Below are 25,753 nucleotides of genomic sequence, written 5' to 3' on the forward strand. Positions count from 1 at the left end.
AGGGCAGGGCATGAATTATATTCTCTTAGGGAATAGGATGTCCCTATTTTCACCAGACGGAGAGGTATGTCAGGGCAGCCGGCACTTTGATGCTACAGCCACGTGGCATCCATTAAGAGGGACCGCTGCCCAATCGACTGTTTCAGCCCACTCCCCAGCCTGGTGCCAATGCCATGCAGCCCACAGTGTTTGCGCAACACACAAGTTACGACAGCCGTCCTTGGACTGAGGCCCACGTGCCGAGTTACTAGCAGAGCAGGTTGGCTTTGCAAGAGCCAAAAGATCCAGAAACTTAATCGTAGACCTGTAAGGGACTCCAGGGGTGATCTAGTCCAGCCCCCTGCAACGCAGGAATCTCAGCTGAAGCATCCCTGACAGTTGGCAATTCAACCTCTGCTTCAAAACCTCCAAGGAAGGAGAGTCCACCTCCGCTTGTCGGAGTCTGTTGCACTGCTGAACTGTTTTTACTGTCAGAGAGCTTTTCCGAATGATCAGCCGGAATCTCACTTCTTGCATCTTGAAGCCTTTGGTTCAAGTCCTGCCCTCCAGAGCAGGAGAAAACAAGCACACTCCCTCCTCCATGGGACAACCCTTGAGATATTTGAAGATGGCTCTCATATCTCCTCTCAGTCTCCTCTTCTCCAAGCTTAACATACCCAGCTCCTTCAACCGCTCCTCATACGGCTTGCCTTCCAGACCCTTGATCATCCTGGTCTCCCTCCTCTGCACACCTTCCAGCTTGTCCACATCCTTCTTAAACTGTAGTGCCCAGAAGTGGACACCATGTTCCAGGTGTGGTCTGCCCAAGGCAGAAGAGAGCAGGACTATGACTTCCCTGGATCTGGACACTAGATTTCTGTGGAAGCAGACTAGAATAGTATTAGCTTTTTTTGCTGCTGCTGCATCACACTGTGGACTCATGTTGAGCTTGTGGTCCACCAAGACCCCTAGATCCTTTTCACATGTACTGCTAGGAAGCCGGGTCTCCCCCACATTACATTGATTTTTATTTCTCCATTCCAATTAGGCATAAAATAGTCTTTTAAAGTTTATTGTGCTTTTTCATATATTTCTTGATCATCTAATAAATTCGCATTCAATCTCCAATGAAAAGTCGATTCCTCTATTCCTGTAATCCTGTAATCTCAAAGAGTTTTTGGTTGACTGTTAAGGTCATTTTGAATCCTGATTGTGTCTTCTGCAGCATTAGCTACCATTCCCAGTTTGGTGTCAACTGCAAATTGCATGAGCACCCCCTCAATTCCTTCATCCAAGTCCTTTATAAAGACGTCAAACAACAACAGACCCAGGACAGCACACTGCGCACATCACTTATCACTTCTCCCCAGGTTGATGAGGAACCATTAAGGAGTCCTCTTTGGGTTTGCTCAGTCAACCAGCTACCAATCCACCAAATAGTTACCTTGTTCAACCTCCATTTAACAGCTTCCTCGCTAGAATATCATGGGGGATTTTGTCAAAAGCCTCACTGAATTCAAGATACACTATGTCCAGAGCATTCCCCTGATCCACCAAGTTTGTAACTCCGTCCAAAAAGAGAAAAAAGAAAGAAGGAAAGAAATCCGATTGGTCTGGCTGACTTATTTTGGGGAAACCTATGCTGGGTCTCAGTAATCGCAGCATCTTTTCCTAAATGCTAGTAGACCGACTGCTGACGTATCTAACAGGCTGAGCAAAAGAGCAACTGCTCTGGCTTACCTTCCGCTTCAGTTGGGGAACTCAAGCCCAGATCCTCAGTTATAGACGGCCCAGAGAGCCCCTCTTGGCTCTGCAGATCAGCTCATCCAGCTGACGGGACAAAGGACCTTCCAGCCATCTTCAGCAGCCAGGATCACATACCCTCCACCATTTCTCTGATGACAAGAGGGCCGTCCATCAGGCTAGCAATTCCCTCTGCCAAAAGAGGAAGACAGCTGATTGATGGGCAGCTTTCAGGCCCTGATCATGCGCAAGACCTTTGGTGCTGTTTTCTCACAGGAAAGTGTTTCTGGTTTTGTTTTGTTCAGAACTTTCCCCAGCCCTGCATCTGGGAACTGGTCAGTCAAATAACCAGGCAGCAACAGGACACAGAACCCCAAGTCAAGTGCTTTTCATATCAGCGTTGAGGGTCTTTTCTGCCTTGCAATGCACCAGTTACTCCACTAATGTTTTGATTTGCTTTTGCCAAGGAATTATGGGTGCATCAACACCAGAAACTTAAATCACTTGCAAATCACTCCTGCTCCTTGCACTAAATAACCTCAGGTGCAGTAGGTTTCTTGAGTTTAGATTTCTGTTAAGAGACCCCTGACACTTTTACACTTTTACACGCCCCAAGGTTGGCAGCAAGGATGAATCTTCACTGGGAGATCTGCTCAGTTGTCCGCTGGGTGCCGTCTGGGGGACAGCCTGTCCTTTCGGTTGTGGGGAATGGATTCAGCCACGGTCTGGGGGGGGGGACATGTGTTCTTTTCCCATGAGCTCAAGCGTGTGCTGGGTGAATCCTTTAGACTCCACAAAGGACACCCCCTTCCATCTCTGCTTTCTCTAGCAGCACTTGTCATGGCGGACGAGCATGGCCTTTCTTAATGGCGCTGCAACTTGCAAAGCTCATCAGGAGCATAAGGGGGCAATGTATTAGGCACCTCTGAGAAGCCAAGAAATGCTGCCTGGTGGTCAGCAATGAATAATCTAGCACAGTCCTTCAAAGGAAGTCCCTATTATTCCCATTTGACAGATAAGAACATAGAGTGGAATGCAAACTAAGTTTGTTGAGCTTAGAACTCATCAGGACTTGCTGATCAGAAGGTCAGAGGTTCAAATCCCCGTGACGGGGTGAGCTCCTGTTGCTTGGTCCTTGCTCCTGCCAACCCAGCAGTTCGAAAGCACGTCAAAGTGCAAGTAGATAAATAGGTACCCCTCTAGCAGGAAGGTAAACAGCGTTTCCGTGCACTGCTCTGGTCCGCCAGAAGTGGATAGTCATGCTGGCCACATGACCCGGAAGCTGTATGTCGGCTGCCTCTGCCAATAAAGCGAAATGAGCACCACAACCCCAGAGTCAGCCACGACTGAACCTAATGGTCAGGGGTCTCTTTACCTTTACCCTTTTACTCACAGGTAACTCCCAACACAGAATTATAGATACCTCTGGCAGGGCTTTAAGGCGAGTTCCTGGGAAATTTGAAACTGCCCTGTCAGATTGAACCAAGATCCTTTTAGCCCAGTGCTCTGTCACTGATGGTGGTCAGCCAGGGCATGAGGGTGATGGGTTTTGTCCCCACCCTCAGCAAGGATGGGGAAACCCAAATCTTCTAAGGCTCTGTACTCAACGTACAGTGAAAGCACATGATTTCCCCCAAAGACTGCTGGGAAGGGTAGTTTACCCCCTCAAAGAGCCACAATACTTAACAAACTGCAGGTCGGGTGATTCAGCTGGAAGCTGAATCTTTGTCTTCAGTGCTGGAGATGGGACAATGTTCTCTCCTGCACCTGAAGGCAGCAAGCCAGCTTGGGGGTGGCAGGCTGTGTTTGTCCTACGATGCCTCACCACTGTGTCCTCCAGCCCAGCATCTGCCCCTGAAGCAGCCACCTCACTCCCAATGACAGGGGTGGCCCTGGGCAATCCTGGCCACATGCCCTGATCTGTACCAGGGCCCAAGAAAGCATTGCAAACAGAGTTGCAATTGCTTGAGGATAATTGAGCCCATTGAGGTTAATTAAGTGCACTTACAGATGATGATTATTACTTCACCATGTATCAATTGAGGGCCCTTGGAATGTTGGACAGGACTCTGCCCCAGGGAGCTCACATTCAGGTTTGACAGCGTGGGGAGAGAACAGCAGAGGGAGAGTTGGAAGTGGCAGGGGTAGGAAGACAGGGAGGTTCAACAAGGGCAAGGATTGGGAGCCCACTGCCTGCCAATGGGAAGCAGAGTCAGACCACATTCCGGAAGACCTCAGGTTCCCCATCCCTGAGCAAGAGCTTCGCTCAGAATATGGGCTTTGAAGCAGAACAGGTGTACAAAAGGGGGCAGGAATGACGAAAGAATTGAACACTTCTAAAGTGAACCAAAGTCATACAGCCTGAAAAGTTGAGGTCCCAGGCAGGCGTTTCTCAGGAGAAATATGATTCTGCGCCCCTTGAAAGGTCACCTGAATCAGTCTGGGCTAATACACACAATCAAGTTTTATTGGCATGAGAATAGTTTAACAAAGTATTGCAGAATTCTGGGGACTTGAAGGTCTAGAATGTCTGCTGAAAGTTCTGTTGGAAATTCCTAGTGCTCCCTCACAGAACTCCATTTCCCAAGGTTCCTTGGGAATGAGAAAAGTCAGAGCCTTCTGGGTCAGGCCAAAGGAGACCCATTGAGTCCAGGATCCTCTTCTCACAATGGCCAACTATGGACCCAAATGGGCAAGCAGGATTGGAGCCCCAGAGCCTCTCCCTTGACACCGTTTCCTGCAAGTGGGATTCAGAAGCATCGCTGCCTCTGATGGTGGGGGGAGAGCTGAGACAGCCGGACTAGGAGCCATTAGAGCTTCTCCTCCATGAATCTGCCTAGTCCTTCTTTCAGGCCACCCAGGTTGACATCTGATGTCTTTCCACAGGGAGGGAGCCACTGCCAAGAAGGCCCTTTGCCTGGTACCCTGTAGCTGAATCACCGGAGGAGGAGGACCTCAGTGTCTGGGCTGAGCGATGGGGGTGGAGACGCTCCTTTGGGGCTGCCTTCAGATGTCTTCTAAAGCCTCTATACTTGCTTGTCTCCTTGGCACAGGGGTGGCATTACTCCATACCCTCCAGGATTTCTCAGGGGAAAATAGGGATGTCAGGACATTCTTAGATCAAATCAGAAACCTGGTCTGCTTCTGTAAATCTGGGAGGAGGAGCTTTGGCGCAGGGTATAAAAGGCTCCAGCCCTGGAAGAAGCTCCAGCTCAGCCCAGATGGTTTTCTCCAGCAGCCAAGAGAAGCTCCCAGCCCACAGCCAGCCATCATGACCGAGAGGCAGATCATCCTTAGTATTTGGATGACATTGGATATGGACATCATTGCTGCGGAAGCCCTTGGAAGGTAAGGCCAGGAGTGGTTGCCTCTCTAAGCAGGTTGGGCAGGAGCTCCTCTTTCCACCTGGATAATAACCATCCATGCCTCTCCCTTTTTCCTTCCTTCCTTCCTTTCTTCCTTCTTTGCAGCCTGCTGGTGGTCTACCCCTGGTGCCAGAGGCTCATAGCTCAGTTCGGGAACCTCTCCAGCCCTGCCCTCTCATTAGGATCCTCTCCAGCCCTCTTTGCACAAGGTCAAGGAGGCTTTTTCCGAGCTGCGTGAACTGCTCTGCGACAAGCTCCACGTGGACCCCCTCAACTTCAGGGTGAGGCTGCTCCCCCGCCCCAAGGGGATGCCTGGCGGGGGGGGGGGGACTGGGGTTGCCGTGTGTGTGTGTGTGTGTGTGTGTGTGTGTGTGTCACTCTGGGTGGCTTACAGGACATAAAACATTGTAAGACATTAGACATTTCCTGTTACAAAGTTGCCTTCAGATTTCAGTTAGTTGTTTATTTCCTTGACATCTGGTGGGAGGGCATTCCACAGGGCAGGCACAACAACCGAGAAGGCCCTCTGCCTGGTTCCCTGTAACCTCACCTCTCACAGTGAGGGAATTGCCAAAAGGGAGCTGGACCTCAGAGTCTGGGCTGAACAATGGGGGTGGAGACCCTCCTTTGGGTATAGAGGGCTGAGGCCTTTTAGGGCTTTCAAGGTCAACACCAAAACTTTGAATTGTGCTCAGCGATCTTAACAGCCACTCCCAGTCACCAGTCTAGCTGCCGCATTCTGGATTAGTTGCAGTTTCCGCATAGACCTTCAAAGGTAGCCCCACATGGGGGGCATTGCAGTAGTCCAAGCGGGAGATAACTAGAGCATGCACCACTCTGGCAAGACAGTCTGCGGGCAGGTAGGGTCTCATCCAGTGGACCAGATGGAGCTGGGAGACAGCTGCCCTGGAAACAGAAATGACCTGCGCCTCCATGGACAGCTGTGAGTCCAAAATGACTCCCAGGGTGCGCACCTGGTCCTTCAGGGGCACAGTTACCCCATTCAGGACCAGGGAGTCCCCCCCACACCCACTTGCCCCCAGTCCACCCTAAACAGTGTTTCTGTCTTGTCAGGATACAGTCTCAATCTGTTGAATCTGCTGTGGGATCTGTTGTGGGGAAAGGGTGTCCCACACATGGGCCCCCTGGCAGAAGGAGTCACCCTCTCTTTTCTCTTCCAGCTCCTGGGCGAGGTCCTCAGCACCCTCCTGCTAGCCCCCCCTTTAGACAGGAATTCATCCCTGCTTGCCACCATGCCTTCCACAAGCTGGTCGGGGTGGTGGCTCATGCGCTGGCCTGCCGGTCCCACTGAGACACTCCCAGGGAGAAGCAGCCGCCTCCTGCTGGTCTCGCCACACACTGGGTGGGGTGGGGGACACCCCTTCCTGCCCCCATGTGACGCTTGACCCTCTAATAAATCCTCCCTCTGCATCTGACCTGGTTTCCTGTGTCTCCTTCTCTGGGACGGAGGGAGGGGACTGGCCTGGGCGTGGGGGTAGAAACACCGCCTGTTAGTTGGGGGGCTGGGAAAGGGGGGGCTTCTCTGTCACTCAAGAGGAACCATTGAGCACCACTGGGGGGGGGTTTCAGGACTCTGTGGCACTTTGCCCCCCTCCCTGAAGCTGGAGTGCTTTTCGGAACCAGGGACCCCCGCTGTTTCCCCAAATCCTTCATCCTCAAAGTGTGGGAATGTTCTGGGGTGCAGGAGAGGATATATTGACTAATTATATCCTTATCCAACTTGTGCTAACAAGTTCCCAAAATATCAGCAGAGTTTATAGACATTCCCCTTTAAGTACGCAACGGTAACGCTTGCACAGGTTCGCTAGAACCTCTATAATAATTACTCTGGTAATTTCCCCTTTTGTTCCCTCTTAAAATACAAGACACGACACAGTCTTTATAAAAGTATAAAAGAGTTTACTCATGTTCTGTTCACAATATGATCCCAGAAGGCACACAGCTTAAAAAGGTAAAATACATTTAGAATCTATCTTGTAGCAAGATAGTCCTTATCTCCTCCCTTGGCTGGGAGCCAAGAGAGCATCCTTAGATGTTTCCTCATCAAAGGAAGATGGCAGAGAGAGAGGAAAGAGAGAATGGCTGCCTGTCCTGTGCTTTTATCATTACCTGCACAGCTGAGGCCACACCCACCTCTGGTCACATGCGGAGGAAGTCCGTCCCCAGGAAGTTTACCTGCTTGCTGGACAGACATCCCTCCCCATGTTCTAACATGTACTCTAGGAATGTTGTCATTGACTGCTCCTGTGTTTACATCCCACACAAAGCTCCTGCCAGACTGAGCCCCCCATGCCCCAATTGCCCCCCCCGTCCTCTCCCCACCCAGTTCTGGCCAGTTGCCCTCTCTGTTCTTCCTACTGTGGAGAAATTGGGGGTGAGAGACTCAGAGGGGGATGCGGACCCTTCCCCTGCTCTGGATTCCATCCCTCTGAATAAGGGGTGGGGGTATCAACAGGGGCCACCCAGGGAGACCCCCAAGGGCCACTCTCCCCCCGCAATGCCCCTCCCTGCCTCTTTCCAGATGGGTGTCGGGGACGGAGCTGCCTCCGAATCGGTAGGGAGAGGGGGGGAATTCATTTCGTTTTATCCATTTATTTCTTCATTAAATTTGTGGGTTCACAGGATGGAATTACGATATAAAAACACAAAACGCATAATCAAATAAAAACAAATACAAACCAATAAACACCCCCGCCAACATATTTCACACCCATAATAACATCAAAGGAGTTTACCACCTTCATTGGAATGTCAAACAAAGCGATGCAAAATAAAACGCCAGGGGGGCAGCGAACCCGGCAAGTCGCCCTTTGGGGGTCCCAGGCGGAGGTCTATGGGGGTATGGGGCAGGTCTCCCCTAACCTTCAGAGGGTATCGAAAGGGCACGACCCGCGCTCGCCCGGTAATTTATTTGGGGGGGTTTGTGAGCCGGGATGGAAATCCCTGTCTCCCAGACGAAGAAGAGGCGAGGTTCTCCCCCAGTCCCAGGCTTGGAAGCAGCCACTCCCCCTGTGGTTTTGTCCTTCTGACTGCCAGCCAGGTGTCCTCGGGCGCAGAGCAAGCGTCTTCCTTGCGCCCTCAGGCCATTCGCTGGCCCAGAAAGCTGCCTGGCTCCTTCAGCAAAGGATTTCAGACTGTCCCCGAACAGCCCTGGCCAACTCCCGTGGGGAGGGCGGGGAACAGCTTTGAATGGAGACACAACTGGCAAGCGAAGAGGCTCCCGCCCCCGTGGAAGAGATTCTGATTTCTGCTGCAGGAGAAGAGCATCTGTGTGGAAAGAGGCTGGTTTCTGCGTTGCTTGAACGGGGCAAGGAGGGGGGGGATCTTTTAAGTTATGGGGCTTATTCGGGATCTGCGTCATCTCCCTTCCCCTGAAGCACGGAATGCAAAGATTTCGGGAAGAGCGGACTTTAAATTTGCCTCTTTGCGATGGATTAGTTTTAGAAGTCAGGACTTTGCCTGAAAGAAGATGGAGAGCAACAACCTTGGGGGACTTTTGAGGGATTTTGACCCCCCCCCCTTGGGACTTCCTTATGAGAAATAAAAGCAGCAAAGAAGAAAAGAGGGGGGACAACTGGATCGACTGTCTGCTAAGCAGGAAGATTTATGAGTTCAGGGGGGAGGAAGGAGAGGAGACCAGGATTTTGTGGAGATTACTACATCAGCCCCCCTCCTTGGAGCCTGAAGGTGGAAACAAGAGCAGCGAAAGGGACAGGAGGGACCACATTGTGCAGCATCTTGACGGCTTCTGAGACGCAAAAGAAGAGAAATGGATTGTGCATATTTCTTAATGAGCTGGTTGTATGTAGAATTGAGGATTAAATTTGGTGGAATGTGAAGGGTGGGTGGCGCTAGAAGATTGGCAGTGTTACAGGAGGGGATGTATATTATATATTCATACAAACAACCCCTAGGGGTTTCATGTTCACCCTCTGCAGTCCGCGCTAGTGAGGCTGAGTTTCTGGTTTTGGGGGCGGAGGTCGGACAGCCGTGTTGAAGGCCAGGTAAGGGAGGAAGGTGTGGATGTTGTCTGGGAGGAAGCAGGGCCTAAGAAAGCATTGCAAACAGAGTTTCAATCGCTTGTCTCTTGTGGATAATTGAGCCCACTGAGGATAATTAATTGCACTTTCAGATTATGATGATGATGATGATGATGATGATGATTGGTTTAACAATTGAGGGGCCTTGGAGTGTTGGACAGGACTCTGCCCCAGGGAGCTTACATTTAGGTTTCACAGCATAAAGAGAGAACAACAGAGGGAAAGTTTGAAGTTCTGTTGGAAATTCCTAGTGCTCCCTCACAGAACTCCATTTCCCAAGGTTCCTTAAGATTGGGAATGACAAATGTCAGAGCCTTCTGGGTCAGGCCAAAGGGGACCCATCGAGTCCAGGATCCCCTTCTCACAATGGCCAACTATGGACCCCAATGCGCAAGCAGGATTGGAGCCATTAGAGCTTCTCCTTCATGAATCTGTCTAGTCTGTCTTTCAGGCCACCCAGGTTGACATCTGATGTCTTTCCACAGGGAGGGAGCCACTGCCAAGAAGGCCCTTTGCCTGGTACCCTGTAGCTGAAGCACTGGAGGAGGAGGACCTCAGTGACCAGGCTGAGCGATGTGGGTGGAGACATCTGATGTCTTTCCACAGGGAGGGAGCCACTGCCAAGAAGGCCCTATTCAGGGCTGCCTTCAGGTGTCTTTTAAAAGTTGTATAGTTGCTTGTCTCCTTGGCTCAGGTGTGGCATTACTCCATAACCATCCGTCCCTCTCCCTTTCTCCTTCCTTCCTTCCTTCCTTCCTGCCTTCCTTCCTTCCCTCCAGCCTGTTGATCGTCTACCCCTTCACCATTTCCACCATCATTGGACCTGCCGCATTCTGGATTAGTTGTAGTTTCCAAGTCACCTTCAAAGGTAGCCCCAGGCAGAGCGCATGGCAGTAGTCCCAGCGGGAGAAATGAGTGCATGCACCACTCTGGAGAGGCAGTTTGTGGGTAGGGAGGGTCTCATCCTGCATTGCAGATGGAGCCGGTAGACAGCCGCCCTGGACACAGAATTGACCTTCATTTCCATGGACAGCTGTGAGTCCAAAATGACTCCTAGGCTGTGCACCTGGTCCTTCAGAGGCACAGTTGCCCCATTCGGGACCAGGGAGTCCTCCACACCTTTCTACCCCTGTCCCCCAAGAACACTACTTCTGTCGTGTCAGGATTCAGCCTCAATCTGTTGAATTGGTAGTGGGATCTGTTGTGGGGAGAGGGTGACCCACATACGGGCCCCCTGGCAGAAGGAGTCACCCCCTCGTTTCTCTTCCAGCTCCTGGATGAAGTCCTCATCACCCTCCTGGCTGCGCATTTTGGGAAGGAATTTATTATTATTATTATTATTATTATTGATTTTAATTTGTTTTGCTACATCAAACATTAAAACAAACAAAAGAAACATACATAACACATACACACAAAAAAGAAATACATAAGAAAGAGAAATAATAATAACGAAAACAAAAGAAAAAACATCTCCTAACATAAGATACCAACAAATTAACTTACATTTACTAAATAACACACAACACTGATTGACTTCCCTTCATCTCGGTTTCAGAATATATTATATGATTTTTTATCTGCAGTTTCTTTCCCTCAAAAAACTCTTTACATCACAAGTGTTACGTCACACCTACTGTGATTTTTAGATTTTTTTACCTCTGTTTCCATGTATGTCATAAATTTATTCCATTCTTTGTTAAACTTTATATCTTTTTGATTTCTTATTTTCTGTCTCATTTTTGCCAATTCTAAATAATCAAATAGTTTGGATTGCCACTCGTTTATAGTTGGGATTTTTGATGTCTTCCAATTCTGCGCTATTAGAGTTCTGGCAGCCACTGTCGCGTACTGAAAGAGTGTTTGATCTTCCTTTTTTATTTCCTCTCCAATTATCCCCAGCAAAAAGGCTTCGGTTTTTTTTATAAAGGTATATTTGAAGATTTTTTTTAGTTCATTGTAAATAGATTCCCAGAATTTTTTATTCCGCGTATCTCTGGGGTTTTCCTTATCTTATTTGTAATTGTCTCTAACATCATGATAAACAGAAGAGGTGACAGAGGGCACCCCTGCCTTGTACCCTTCGAAATTTCAAAGAGTTCTGTTAGGTTATTATTAATAATTAATTTAGCACTTTGTTGTGAGTAAATTGCTTTTATTCCTTCAAGGAATGTGCCCTCTATCCCTGTCTTTTCCAAACATTTTATAAGAAAACGCCAGGATACATTGTCAAAAGCCTTTTCGTCGTCAATGAACATTAAAGCTGCGGGGATTTCATTTTTGCATTCTAAGTATTCAATAATGTTTATTGTATGTCTTATGTTGTCTTTTATTTGCCTATTAGGTAAAAAACCAGCCTGATCGGTATGGATGAGGTTAACTAAACACTTTTTAAGTCGGGTCGCCATTACGTCTGCGAAGATCTTATAATCATTATTCAATAATGAAATCGGTCTGTAGTTCTTAATAATCAGTCCATCCGAGTCAGGTTTCGGTATCAATGTAATGTATGCCTCTTTCCAGGACGCCGGCGTTCTTCCTCCTTCTAGAATCTCATACATTACTTCACATAGCACCGGTGTTATAAGTTCTTCTAGGACTTTATAGTACTTGGCTGATAAACCATCTGGGCCTGGGGCTTTCCCCAGTTTCATCCTCTTTATCGCCTCTTGAATTTACTCTGCTTTTATGGGTTTATTTAATAAACTTCTTTCCTCTTCCGATATGCTGTTAATTCTGTTTTCCATTTTGGGAAGGAATTCAGCCCTGCTTACCACCATGCCTTCCACAAGCTGGTTGGGGTGGTGGCTCATGCGCTGGCCTGCCGGTCCCACTGACACACCCCCAGGGAGAAGCGGCCGCCTCCTGCTGGTCTCGCCACCCCCCAGGGAAGCAGAGGAGAATTCCTTTGTCCAGTGCTTCTTCCTGCTTCTTCCATGTGGTAGTTTGAAGTCTTGTTGCAACAATAAAGATCAGGCCAAGTGGCTGCTGTTTTGCTCCAATACTCTTGACTGATGTCTTTGTTTGACAATCCAAGTGAGCCTGGGGGATGTTCCCGTAACAGGTATGTCAGGGGAGCCGGCACTTTGATACTACAGCCACGTGGCATCCATTAAGAAGGACCACTGCCCAATCGACTGTTTCAGCCCACTCCCCAGCCTGGTGCCAACGCCATGCCGCCTAAAGAGTTTGCGCAACACACAGGTTACGACAGCCGTCCTTGGACTGAGTCGCAGGTGCCAAGTTGCTAGCAGAGCAGGTTGGGTTTGCAAGAGCCAAGATGAAATATACTCAAAGTCGAGTGTGGATTTCATGCTCTTTATTCAGCTCATAATAGTGAGGAGCGAAAGTTCCCCCAAAGTATCCGCTTTATATACATTATTTACACAATGGGTTGCATGTGATTGGCTAATTCCAGGATTCTCCTGTAGGCCAATCAGGTTGCGGATTCACTTCCACCTGGAGTTGGATTGGGTGGCTCCTGTGGACCAATCAGACTGCTGCATTCTGAATCCTATTGTTCTAGGAACAATCAGACTGCTGCATTCTGAATCCTATTGTTCTAGAACCAATCAAACTGCTGCATTCTGGATCCTATTGTTCTAGGACCAATCAGACTGCTGCATTTTGGATCCTATTCAACTCAGTACATAACACAAGAGATCCAGAAACTGAATCACAGAGCTGTAAGGAACTCCAAGGGTCATCTAGTCCAGCCCTCTGCAATGCAGTTATCTCAGCTAAAGCAACCATGACTGGTGGCCATCCAACCTCTGCTTCAAAACCTCCAAGGAAGGAGAGTCCACCTTCTCCCATGGGAGACCGTTCCACTGCCAAACAGCTCTTGCTGTCTGATACGGAAAGGGGGGGTGCCTTCTTTCACCCTTCCGCCGGTCACCAGAGGGTCCGAGGCGATGACCTCAAGGGCACCCAGCCCTACATTCACCCCTCAGCCCCACACCGTTGCACAAGCACTACACCTTACCCCAAGCCCCAAAATTAAAGTGCCTTTCCCTTTTCCACATGGGCGAAATAAGCCCAAACTCTTAAGCCTCTTTCTCTTAAGCCTCTTTCTCGCTCCATCCTTATTGTGGGTAGACTGTATCAAACTGTATCCCCCATGCGTTTCAATGGCTGCGTTCTACCCAATCAGAACCATGCATTCGCTTTGCAGAGCTAGCTCAGTGAGCTCCTGCACGCCTCATTTAACCTCTTGACAAGCTGCTGATGGCTCCCCGCTGGGAGAACAATGGAACCGAAACTTGTGAACCCATAAAAGTGTCAAATCCTGCAACAGTGTATCTATTTTGTTTCCAACTTCAATTATCAATATAAGAATGGACTGAAACGGACTAAAAACTTCTAAAATTCGTATAAGATCCACCGCAAGTCCGATTTCCTTGGTTTTGGTGTCGATCGACTCAGTTTCTTCAGGACTCCATGACACCTCCTCTGCCTCCATAATCCCTCGAGCGAGGAGTCACATACTCAGGAAGACCCTAATCCGGTCAAATCACTCTGCCCAACCTTTCCTCCGGGCAATGCCAGGTGGCAGACTTTAGATACTTGGACTATTGTCTTCTCATCACCGGCACTCAGGAAGCGCTTATCTGCGCATATCTCCAGCTCTGCATATTCCCCCTCCCTCTTCCATATGTTAATCTGTGTAATCCAACCTCTCTTTAAAATATTCATGATGTAATCTGTGTAACCCAACCTCTCTCTAATGTATTCATGATGTAACTATGATGTATTTTGCACTGTATTCTGGGACGTGGAGGGAAGTTTCAAAAACTCATGTCACCTCTTTCTCGCTGTTCAATCTCGCTTTGAACCTGTTGCGCAATAAACTTGGATCTTCTGCAGCTTGCTCCTGTCTCCGGCTGAGCTCATTTTCCTCCGCAGGAACCCGCGGACTTAGTCCGACGAGCTGGGTGGCAGAGCAGCCTCGCACCCAGATTTTACCGTAACACTGTCAAAACACATTTCTGAACATTTAATCGGAATCTCCTTTCTTGCAACTTGAAGCCATTGGTTCAAGTCCTCCTCTCCAGAGCAGGAGAAAACAAGGTTGTTCCCTCTTCCATGGGACAACCCTTGAGATATTTGAAGATGGCTCTCATATCTCCTCTCAGTCTCTTCTTGCCACTCCTCTTTTGTTGGTATTTCTTCTTGCTTCCATCTTTGGGCTAGTAATATTCTTGCTGTAGTAGTCACATATAAAAACAGGGTTTTTAAAAATCATTCTTATGTATTTCTAAACCTACCAAAAGACCTTCTATTTTTTTTTGGGGGGGGATGTATATTTCAACATTTTTAACATTTCATTATAAATCATTTCCCAGACGTCTTTCACTTTTTTACATTCCCACCACGTGTGGTAAAATGTGCCCTCTTTTTCTTGACATTTCCAACATTTATTATTTGTTTTGTACATTTTGGCTAGTTTTACCGGTGTTCTATAGCATCTGTACATCATTTCTGTTATATTTTAATGCACTGCAGGCTGTAAAGTTTATTCCCTCTTTCCATAACCTCCCCCAATCGTCTCTTGGTATATTATGCCCTAGTTCCTCCCCTTTAAATTATTGGATACTAGTTCCTCCCCTTTAAATGCCCAAGGGCTTAAAAGGATGATAAGAAATGACTCTGTTAACAACTCACCAACTCAAACTATGGATGAAGTGAGGTCCTGTCAAGTCTTGCAAACGAACCAGATAATGCTTGAGATTCACCGATACACTCATAGGTGGCTGAACCGCAGACAAATTACTATGTCCTTGTCTCAGCTCCTGAATTACCATTACCGAAATGTAGATCTAGAAAATTTCCACTTCCTGCCTACCTTGAGAAACACCATGCGCCTATTTATGACCTTTAGGTCATCAGCCCTCCCATCTCGACTCATGGAGATAAAGGATACCCTATGGTGGTTCCATTCTCTCCGCCCAGTGAGGGTATTTAAGGACGAAACAAGGAGGCAATTGCTCCCTTGCATAGAGTCAAAGCTAATGCAGATAAGGGAAACCAAGCTCAACACTAGAAACACTAATTGCCCAAAGGAAGAAAAGAACTCTGTAAGCCTAGAATTACAAGACCTGAAGAAGAGGCTAATGAGTATAAAGACTGAGATTTCTACCCAAAATATAAGGACAGTAGAGGCTAGAGCACAATATTTAAAGACGTCCAACAGCTCTTTATCCCATAGAAAGACATCAGTGCAACTCCCTGTTCCCTTTTCAAACAACACCGAATTAGATGAGGAATTTGGCGCCTCCGACATTTCTATGGCAACAACACATAAATAACTCTATGTTGCTGACAATCTGGAGATATCCAGCACCCAATCTACATCTGGACCTTTGCCTAATGTTCCAAAAACTTACCAGAATGATCAGCCTTCTCTACTGTACTCCTGGCGAGACAGGATGGACAGATCTTCCAAATTCGAATCTGGCTCTTTGTTGGCCAGTGATCCACATCTTATACCACATACCTCATTAATACTTCCACAGCCACAGATAGAACCAACAATCCTCCAATTAACCCAGGAGGGAGAGGGGGATTGACAGTTAATGAAACACCATGGGTCTGTCCCCCCCACTTGGGGTGTGGTTGGTTGGGTTCTATCTTCCAGGGATACTTACCCTATCAAACCTCCAACTCTTTCCCATACCACTTTGACCCATGAGTCCTGGCCCAAGGATGACTTGTTATTGAGGGGATGTTACCCATCTATTGGGGAGGCTAGTATGGGATCTGGGATTTCCACAATTGAAGGGCTAGGGAGGAATGGCGGTGGGGCTAGATATCTCTATCGGCGAAGGGTTTCGAGATGCAGTGATCCTTGAACCTCTTCCAATCTACGCCCCATCCCAAGGGATGAGGGTAGGAAGAGCAAGGATTACACACCTCCATCATTGGTGCTGTGCAATGCCATGTCCATAGGCAACAAAACCGCCACCATGCGTGACTTTTTTGTCTCGCAGGGGATTGACCTGGCTTGCGTGACGGAGACCTGGGTACGGGAAGGCGAAGTAGTCTCCCTACATGAGATAACACCCCCAGGTTTCTCTGTCCTCCATCAATCGCGGACTGTGGGTCGGGGGGGGGGGAGGAGTAGCGTTGTTATTCCAGGAGGATTGCTCTTTCAGAGCTCTGCCATCACCAGCGATCTCCGGCATTGAATGTGTTGGTCTCGTGTGGGGCACCAAGGAGAGCTTGGCTGTCTGGCTGGTGTACCGACCACCCAGCACACCTGCAGCCACCCTGTCAGACCTGCTGGAGGTGGTGGCAGGCTGGGCCTTGGAGTTCCCAAACCTACTGGTTTTGGGAGACTTCAACGTCCATGCCGATGCCGCTCCCTCCTCACAGGCTCTGGACCTAGTGACTTCCATGGCAACACTAGGGCTCTCCCAGGTTGTTTTGGGCCCCACTCATCAAGCAGGCCACACGCTAGATCTGATCTTTGGGGCTGGCATAGATGTGATCATGCTCCCTGCTGTGGAAGTGCCATGGTCTGATCACTACGCTCTGAATAACCGGCTCTTGGCAGCCATTGATGAGATCGCGCCTAAGCGCCCTTTGCGACCCCGTCGAAACCGGGCCCCTTGGTTTACTGAGGAGCTCCGGAAAATGAAGAGGGATCTCAGACGGCTAGAGCGAGTATGGCGACGGACTCGTGACGGAGCCTCAAGAACATCTTATAGGACACTTATGAAAGCCTATAAGATGGCTATGAAAGCTGCTAAGAATTCTTACTTTGCAGCTTCCATTGCATCCGCTAGCTTTCACCCGGCACAAATTTTTAAAATAATTAGGTCAATAACGTCCTTAGGAGGACAACCAAATTTAAGCACAAATTTGACCCATAGCTGTGAGGCATTCGCGAGTTTTTTTTTGCGGAGAAAGTCCTGTTGCTCCGCCGTGACCTCCCTGCCAATACAGTGACTGAACTGGAGGCCCCTCGACTGACTTCAGGTCCAGTGTTGGACCATTTCGATCGGATACTCCCTACTGATGTGGATAGATTCCTCCAAGTTGGTAGGCCCACCACCTGCCTCCTTGATCCGTGCCCGTCTTGGCTGATTAGGGAGTGTCCAGATGTTGTGCGGACCCCCCTGGTTGAAATTATCAATTTGCCCCTTGACACGGGGACATTCCCAGGGGAATTGAAGGAAGCAGTGGTGTCTCCACTCTTAAAAAAAACTTCATTAGATCCCTTAGACCTATCCAATTACCGCCCAGTTTCAAATCTTCCATACCTGGGTAAGGTAATTGAGAGAGCGGTTGCTGAACAGCTTGGTAGGTTTCTGGAGGAAACATCGGCATTAGATCCATTTCAGTCAGGTTTCCGTCCTGGTTTTGGGACGGAGACGGCTCTGGTTGCCCTAACAGATGATCTCCGTAGACAACTGGATCGAGACGGGTCAGGACTGCTGATCCTTTTAGATTTGTCAGCAGCCTTTGACATGGTCGATCATGATCTTCTGGACCACCGCCTTGCAGATGTGGGGATACAGGGCATAGCCCGTAACTGGCTGTCCTCTTTTATCTCTGGTCGGGGACAGAGGGTGGCACTAGGGAGGGAAATGTCGTCGCGCCACTCCATGGTGTGTGGAGTGCCGCAGGGCGCAATTCTCTCCCCGATGCTTTTTAACATCTTTATGCGCCCCCTTGCCCAGATTATCCGGAGCTTGGGGCTGGGCTGTCACCAATATGCTGATGACACTCAGCTCTATCTGCTGATGGATGGCCACACCGACTCGGCCCCGAACACACTGACCAGATGCTTGGAAGCTGTGGCTGGATGGTTTCGTTGGAGCCGATTGAAACTAAATCCTTCGAAGACAGAGGGACTATGGCTAGGTCGGGATGGCATGGGGATGAGGGACCAACTCCCTTCTCTTGCGGGGGCCCAATTAGTGCCATTGCCTTCCGTTAAGAGTTTGGGTGTAATCCTTGACGCCTCCCTTTCCATGGAGGCGCAAGTTACAGCAACAGCCAAGGCGACATTTTTCCACCTTCGCCGCATCAAGCAGTTGGTCCCTTACCTTTCCCGCCCCGACCTGGCCACAGTGATCCATGCGACGGTCATCTCCAGGCTTGACTACTGTAATTCGCTCTATGCGGGGCTGCCCTTGAAGCTGTCCCAGAAACTCCAGCGGGTGCAGAATGCTGCAGCGAGGCTCCTGACGGGGTCTCTGCCATGGGAGCATATTCACCCAGTGCTTTTCAAGCTGCACTGGCTCCTGGTGGAGTACAGGGTCAGATTTAAGGTGCTGCTTTAAAGCCCTTCACGGCCTAGGACCCTCGTACCTATGGGACCGCCTCTCCTGGTATGCCCCATGGAGAGCCTCAGGGTCCGTAAATAGCAACACCCTAGGGTCCCGGGCCCTAAAGAAGTTAGATTGGCTTCAACCAGTGCCAGGGCCTTTGCAACTCTGGCTCCGGCCTGGTGGAATGCTCTGCCTCATGAGACCAGGGCCCTGCAGGATCTGATTTCTTTCCGCAGGGCCTGTAAGGCAGAGTTGTTCCGCCTGGCCTTTGGCTAGGAGCCAATTTGATTCCCTCCCTCTCTCTTTTTTTCCCTTTTCTTTCTTTTCCTTCTCCTCCTGCGATGAGGCTACATTTTAATATTTTAATGTTCCATTATTTTAATGTTGTATTTTATTTTTGTTTTTAAGTTGTAATCATTCATCTTGTTTTTATTATTGCTTGTAAGCCGCTCTGAGCCCGGCCTTGGCTGGGGAGGGCGGGGTATAAAAAAATATTATTATTATTATTATTATTATTATTATTATTATTATTATTATATCTTAGCCCAATGTATCATTACTGATTTAACTTCTTTGTCTTTTACATGCCATTTCAATAGTAATTTGTACATTTTAGATCATATTTTAAACTTATTGTTTAACAATTCCAATTCAAACTTCTATTTAGTATATCCAAATCCCTTTTTCTTTAATCTTCTTTAAACATTTCATTGACTTGATGATAATGCAACCAATCATTCACAAAAAAATTAACCTGTTCATACGGCTTTAATTTCCATTGGTTTCATATTTATCTTTTCCACACTCATTTTTATATCTCTCCCATACTTCATACAGTGACTTATGAAATATGTGGTTTCCAAATCCTTTGTGAACTTTGAATTTATCATACCATAGATATGCATGCCATCCGAATCTGTTATCAAAACCTTCCAAATCTAAAAGATATATATTCTCTAAAAACAGTCCAATCCCTCAACCAACAGAGGCAGGAAGCCTCATTGTACAATTTCAAATCTGGCAAGGAGAAGCCGCCTCTTTCTTTAACATCTGTTAAAAGTTTAAATTTAATTCTTGGTTTCGGACTTCCGCTTGAGGTGCCACACGCAGTTCTAGGCATGTCTAGTTAGAGGGATGTTACGGAAATTGCAGGGGGGGGGCACATCTTTAAAGTTAAATATTACAAACATTATGCCTGAATATATCCTTCCAACTTGACAGCTCAGGGAAGTCACCTAGCTTTAAAAATAATATAAAATCATCTTCTTTCCCAGTTCCCTCCATTCCAAAGCTATTTTCCCCTTGCAAAAAGACTCCAGGAAGCTCTCAAAGGCGGCAATTGCTGGGCTCAATGTTAGCCAAAGGAAGCCAGATCTCATCACCTGACTCGCCTCAGGCTCCAGACATGCAAAGGAACTTCTATTTTACTTTTGGGTGGTGGTACTTAAGACATATTTGTCTATGCTAATCTTATACCTGAGTCTTGCCCTGCCATGTCTGCTTATGCTAAAGTTGTACGAAGGATTTGTCTGAACATGTTTGCCAAGGTTAACCCCTCCCCTTCGAACTGTATTCTGGGATATGGTGGGAAAGTTTTAAAAGTCTTTGTCACCCCATCCTCGGGGTTCAAAATTCCTTTTTGAACCTATTGCGCAATAAACTTTGATCTACAGTTATTTGCTCTGGTTGGTGGCTGGACTCCTTCCTTCATTCCGCAGGGACCCGCGGGCTCTGCCCGACCAGCTGGGGGACTGAGCAGCCTCGCACCTAGATTTTTCCCTAACAGGAATGTCTTCAGATTGGACCAAGCTACATTTAGCCCAGTGCTCTGTCACTGATGGTGGTCAGCCAGGGCATGAGGGTGATGGGTTTTTCTGCCAAAAGAGGAAGACCGCTGATGTACGGGTAGCTTTCAGGCCCTGATCATGCACAAGACCTTTGGTGCTTTTTTCTCACAGGAAAGTGTTTCTGGTTTTGTTTTGTTCAGAACTTTCCCCAGCCCTGCATCTAGGAACTGGTCAGTCAAATAACCAGGCAGCAACAGGACACAGAACCCCAAGTCAAGTGCTTTTCATATCAGCGTTGAGGGTCTTTTCTGCCTTGCAATGCACCAGTTACTCCACTAATGTTTTCATTTGCTTTTGCCAAGGAATTATGGGTGCATCAACACCAGAAACTTAATTCATCTGTGTTATGTACTGAAGTTCTCACCCTGGGCCAGCAGGGGGATACTGTAGATAGTTATGCAAATGAAGGATCAAAAAGTGACGTTCAGTGATTGGATAGTTTTAGAAAATGGCAACAGTTACATTGTTCTGGAGCTCTATATAAGCAGGCTGACTGAGCCCCTCAATTTATTTCTGTTCTGACATCTGAATAAAGAAGAGCTGTTTGAAGAATCGCTGTGTCGTCTGCTATGTTCACCCACAACTTAACAATCTGCAAATCACTTCTGCTCCTTGCACTAAATAACCTCAGGTGCAGTAGGTTTCTTGAGTTTATATTTCTGTTAAGAGACCGCTGACACTTTTACACTTTTACACGCCCCAAGGTTGGTAGCAAGAATGAATCTTCAGTGGGAGATCTGCTCAGTTGTCTGCTGGGTGCCGTCTGGGGGACAGCCTGTCCTTTGGATTGTGGGGAATGAATTCGGCCACGGTGTTGAGGGAGGGGGAATATGTGTTCTTTCCCATGAGCTCAAGCGTGTGCTGGGTGAATCCTTTAGACTCCGCAAAGGACACCCCCTTCCATCTCTGCTTTCTCTAGCAGCACTTGTCATGGCGGACTAGCACGGCCTTTCTTAATGGCGCTGCAACTTGCGAAGCTCATCAGGAGCATAAGGGGGCAATGTATTAGGCACCTCTGAGAAGCCCAGAAATGCTGCCTGATGGTTAGCAATGAATACTCTAGCACAGTCCTTCTATTGCCTGATGGTTAGCAATGAATACTCTAGCACAGTCCCTATTATTCCCATTTGACAGATAAGAACATACAGTGGAATGCAAACTAAGTTTGTTGAGCTTAGAACTCAGCAAAATCAAGTTAATCATGGCCAATACAAATGGGATTTAAGGGCAACAAGTAACAGCACAGTTCTCTGCGTGTCTAGCTAGAGGGCTGTCTTCTTGAATTTGATGGGTCTTACTCACAGATATAGGGATGTGGGTGGCGCTGTGGGTTAAACCACAGAGCCTAGGACTTGCTGATCAGAAGGTCAGAGGTTCAAATCCCCGTGACGGGGTAAGCTCCTGTTGCTTGGTGCTTGCTCCTGCCAACCCAGCAGTTCGAAAGCACGTCAAAGTACAAGTAGATAAATAGGTACCGCTCTGGCAGGAAGGTAAACAGCATTTCCGTGCACTGCTCTGGTTCGCCAGAAGCGGATTAGTCATGCTGGCCACATGACCCAGAAGCTGTAGGTCGGCTGCCTCTGCCAATAAAGCGAGATGAGCACCACAACCCCAGAGTCAGCCATGACTGGATCTAATGGTCAGGGGTCCCTTTACCTTTACCCTTTTACTCACAGGTAACTCCCAACACAGAATTATAGATACCTCTGGCAGGGCTATAAGGCGAGTTCCTGGGAAATTTGAAACTGCCCTGTCACATTGGACCAAGCTCCATTTAGCCCAGTGCTCTGTCACTGATGGTGGTCAGCCAGGGCATGAGGGTGATGGGTTTTGTCCCCACCCTCAGCAAGGATGGGGAAACCCAAATCTTCTCAGGCTCTGTACTCAACGTACAGTGAAAGCACATGATTTCCCCCAAAGACTGCTGGGAAGTGTAGTTTACCCCCTCAAAGAGCCACAATACTTTACAAACTGCAGCTCCCGTGATTCAGCTGGAAGCTGAATCTTTGTCTTCAGTGCTGGAGATGGGACAATGTTCTCTCCTGCACCTGAAGGCAGCAAGCCAGCTTGGGGGCGGCAGGCTGTGTTTGTCCTACGATGCCTCACCCCTGAAGCAGCCACCTCACTCCCAATGACAGGGGTGGCCCTGGGCAATCCTGGCCACATGCCCTGATCTGAACCAGGGCCCAAGAAAGCATTGCAAATAGAGTTGCAATTACGTGTTTCTTGAGCATAATTGAGCCCATTGAGGATAATTAAGTGCATTTACAGTTGATGATTATTACTTCACCATGTATCAATTGAGGGCCTTGGAATGTAGGACAGGACTCTGCCCCAGGGAGCTCACATTCAGGATTTCTCAGGGGAAATTAGGGATGTCTTCATGAAAAGCAGGACATTCTTAAATCAAATCAGAAACCAGGACAGCTTCTGTAAATCTGGGAGGAGGAGCTTTGGCGCAGGGTATAAAAGGCTCCAGCCCTGGAAGGAGCTCCAGCTCAGCCCAGAAGGTTTTCTCCAGCAGCCGAGAGAAGCTCCCAGCCCACAGCCAGCCTTGGGTGGGGATTCCCTTGGTGAGTAAGGCCAGGCGCTGGTTGCCTCTCTAGGCAGGAATTCCTCTTTCCACCTGGATAATAACCATCCATGCCTCTCCCTTTCTCCTTCCTTCCTTCCTTCCTTCCTTCCTTCCTTCCTTCCTTCCTTCCTTCCTTCCTTCCTTCCTTCTCTGCAGCCTGCTGGAGGTTGACCCCTGGTTCCTTCTCATAAGGAACCCTCTCCAGCCGTCCCTCTCATTAGGAACCTCTCCAGCCCTCTTTTTCTGAGCTGCGTGAACTGCTCTGCGACAATCTCCACATGGACCCCCTCAACTTCAGGGTGAGGCTGCTCCCCCGCCCCAAGGGGATGCCTGGCGGGGGGGGGGGAACTGGGAGTGCCGTGTGTGTGTGTGTGTGTGTCACTCTGGGTGGCTTACAGGATATAAAACATGGTAAGACATTAGACATTTCCTGTTACAGGGTTGCCTTCAGATTTCAGATAGTTTTTTATTCCCTTGACATCTCGTGGGAGGGCATTCGACCGGGCGGGCGCCACAACTAAGAAGGCCCTCTGCCTGGTTCCCTGTAACCTCACCTCTCACAGTGAGGGAACCGCCAAAAGGGAGCTGGACCTCAGAGTCTGGGCTGAACAATGGGGGTGGAGACCCTCCTTTGGGTATACAGGGCTGAGGCCTTTTAGGGCTTTCAAGTTCAGCACCAAAACTTTGAATTGTGCTCGGCGATCTTAGCAGCCACTCCCAGTCACCAGTCTAGCTGCCGCATTCTGGATTAGTTGCAGTTTCCACGTCACCTTCAAACGTAGCCCCACATGGGGGGCATTGCAGTAGTCCAAGGGGGAGATAACTAGAGCATGCACCACTCTGGTGAGACAGTCTGCGGGCAGGTAGGGTCTCATCCAGTGGACCAGATGGAGCTGGGAGACAGCTGCCCTGGAAACAGAAATGACCTGCACCTCCATGGACAGCTGTGAGTCCAAAATGACTCCCAGGCTGCGCACCTGGTCCTTCAGGGGCACAGTTACCCCATTCAGGACCAGGGAGTCCCCCCCCCACACACCTGCCTGCTCCCAGTCCACCCCAAACAGTGCTTCTGCCTTGTCAGAATTCAGTCTCAATCTGTTGAATCTGCTGTGGGATCTGTTGTGGGGAGAGGGTGACCCACACATGGGCCCCCTGGCAGAAGGAGTCACCCTCTCTTTTCTCTTCCAGCTCCTGGGCAACGTCCTCGTCATCATCCAGCTACCCCACCTTTAGACAGGAATTCACCCCTGCTTACCACCATGCCTTCCACAAGCTGGTCGGGGCGGTGGCTCATGCGCTGGCCCGCCGGTCCCACTGAGACACCCCCAGGGAGAAGCGGCCGCCTCCTGCTGGTCTCGCCACACACTGGGTGGGGTGGGGGACACCCCTTCCTGCCCCCATGTGACGCTTGACCCTCTAATAAATCCTCCCTCTGCATCTGATCTGGTTTCCTGTGTCTCCTTCTCTGGGACGGAGGGAGGGGACTGGCCTGGGCGTGGCGGGTAGAAACACCTCCTGTTAGTTGCGGGGCTGGGAAAGGGGGGGCTTCTCTGTCACTCAAGAGGAACCATTGAGCAACAATGGGGGTTTCAGGATTCTGTGGCACTTTGCCCCCCTCCCTGAAGCTGGAGTGCTTTTCGGAGCCAGGGACCCCCGCTGTTTCCCCAAATCCTTCACCCTCAAAGCTCCTGCCAGACTGACCCCCCCATGCCCCAATTGCCCCCCCCGTCATCTCCCCACCCAGTTCTGTCCAGTTTCCCTCTCTGTGATTCCTTCTGTGGAGAAATTGGGGGCGAAAGACTCAGAGGGTGTTGCGGACCCTTCCCCTGCTCTGGATTCCATCCCTCTGAATAAGGGGTGGAGGTACCAACAGGGGCCACCCAGGGAGACCCCCAAGGGCCACCCTCCCCCCGCAATGCCCCTCCCTGCCTCTTTCCAGATGTGTGTCGGGGACGGAGCTGCCTCTTAATCGGCAGAGAGAGGGGGCCATTCATTTCGATTTATCCATTTATTTGTTTATTAAATTTGGAGGTTCACAGGATGGAATTACGATATAAAAACACAAAACACATAATCAAATAAAAACAAATACAAAACAATAAACACCCTCGCCAACATATTTCACACCCATAATAACATCAAAGGAGTTTACCACCTTCATTGGAATGTCAAACTAAGCGATGCAAAATAAAATGCCGGGGGGCAGCGAATCCGGCAAGTCGCCCTTTGGGGGTCCCAGGCGGAGGTCTATGGGGGTATGGGGCAGGTCTCCCCTAACCTTCCGAGGGTATAGAATGGGCACGACCTGCGCTCGTCTGTTAATTTATTTTGGGGGGTTTGTGAGCCGGGATGGAAATCGCTGCCTCCCAGACGAAGAAGAGGCGAGGTTCTCCCCCAGTCCCAGGCTTGAAAGCAGCCCCTCCCCCTGTGGCTTTTGTCCTTCTGACTGCCAGCCAGGTGTCCTCGGGCGCAGAGCAAGCGCCTTCCTGGCGCCCTCAGGCCATTCGCTGGCCCAGAAAGCTGCCTGGCTCCTTCAGCAAAGGATTTCAAACTGTCCCCGAACAGCCCTGGCCAACTCCCGTGGGGAGGGCGGGGAACAGCTTTGAATGGGGACAGAATTGGCAAGCGAAGAGGCTCCCGCCCCCGTGGAAGAGATCCTGATTTCTGCTGCAGGAGAAGAGCATCTGTGTGGAAAGAGGCTGATTTCTGCTTTGCTTGAACGGGGCAAGGAGGGGAGGGAATGTTTTAAGTTATGGGGCTTTTTCGGGATCTTCGTCATCTCCCTTCCCCTGAAGCACGGAATGCAAAGATTTCGGGAAGAGCGGACTTTAAATTTGCCTCTTTAAATTTGCCTCTGGATTAATTTTAGAAGTCAGGACTTTGCCTGAAAGAAGATGGAGAGCAA

General features: G+C 49.1%; 2 long non-coding RNA genes across 3 annotated transcripts; both read left to right on the plus strand.

Annotated features, from left to right (window-relative positions):
* The first annotated feature begins 5,055 nt into the window (after window positions 1-5,055).
* Window positions 5,056-6,518, plus strand: LOC309369369. 2 transcript variants are annotated; one of them, XR_014168046.1, is made up of 3 exons: window positions 5,056-5,070; window positions 5,193-5,368; window positions 6,269-6,518. It is a non-coding gene; the product is annotated as an uncharacterized lncRNA (long non-coding RNA). The 2 variants fall into 2 exon arrangements; XR_014168047.1 differs by lacking the exon at window positions 5,056-5,070 and having other exon boundaries at window positions 5,098-5,368.
* A 16,571-nt stretch (window positions 6,519-23,089) lies between these two features.
* LOC309369400 lies at window positions 23,090-24,285 on the plus strand. Its single transcript, XR_014168093.1, has 2 exons — window positions 23,090-23,147; window positions 24,037-24,285. It is a non-coding gene; the product is annotated as an uncharacterized lncRNA (long non-coding RNA).
* Window positions 24,286-25,753: the final 1,468 nt, after the last annotated feature.

The sequence above is a fragment of the Podarcis melisellensis genome (genome assembly GCF_964234715.1).
Source record: "Podarcis melisellensis genome assembly, chromosome: 4".
NCBI classification, from domain to species: Eukaryota; Metazoa; Chordata; class Lepidosauria; order Squamata; family Lacertidae; genus Podarcis; species Podarcis melisellensis.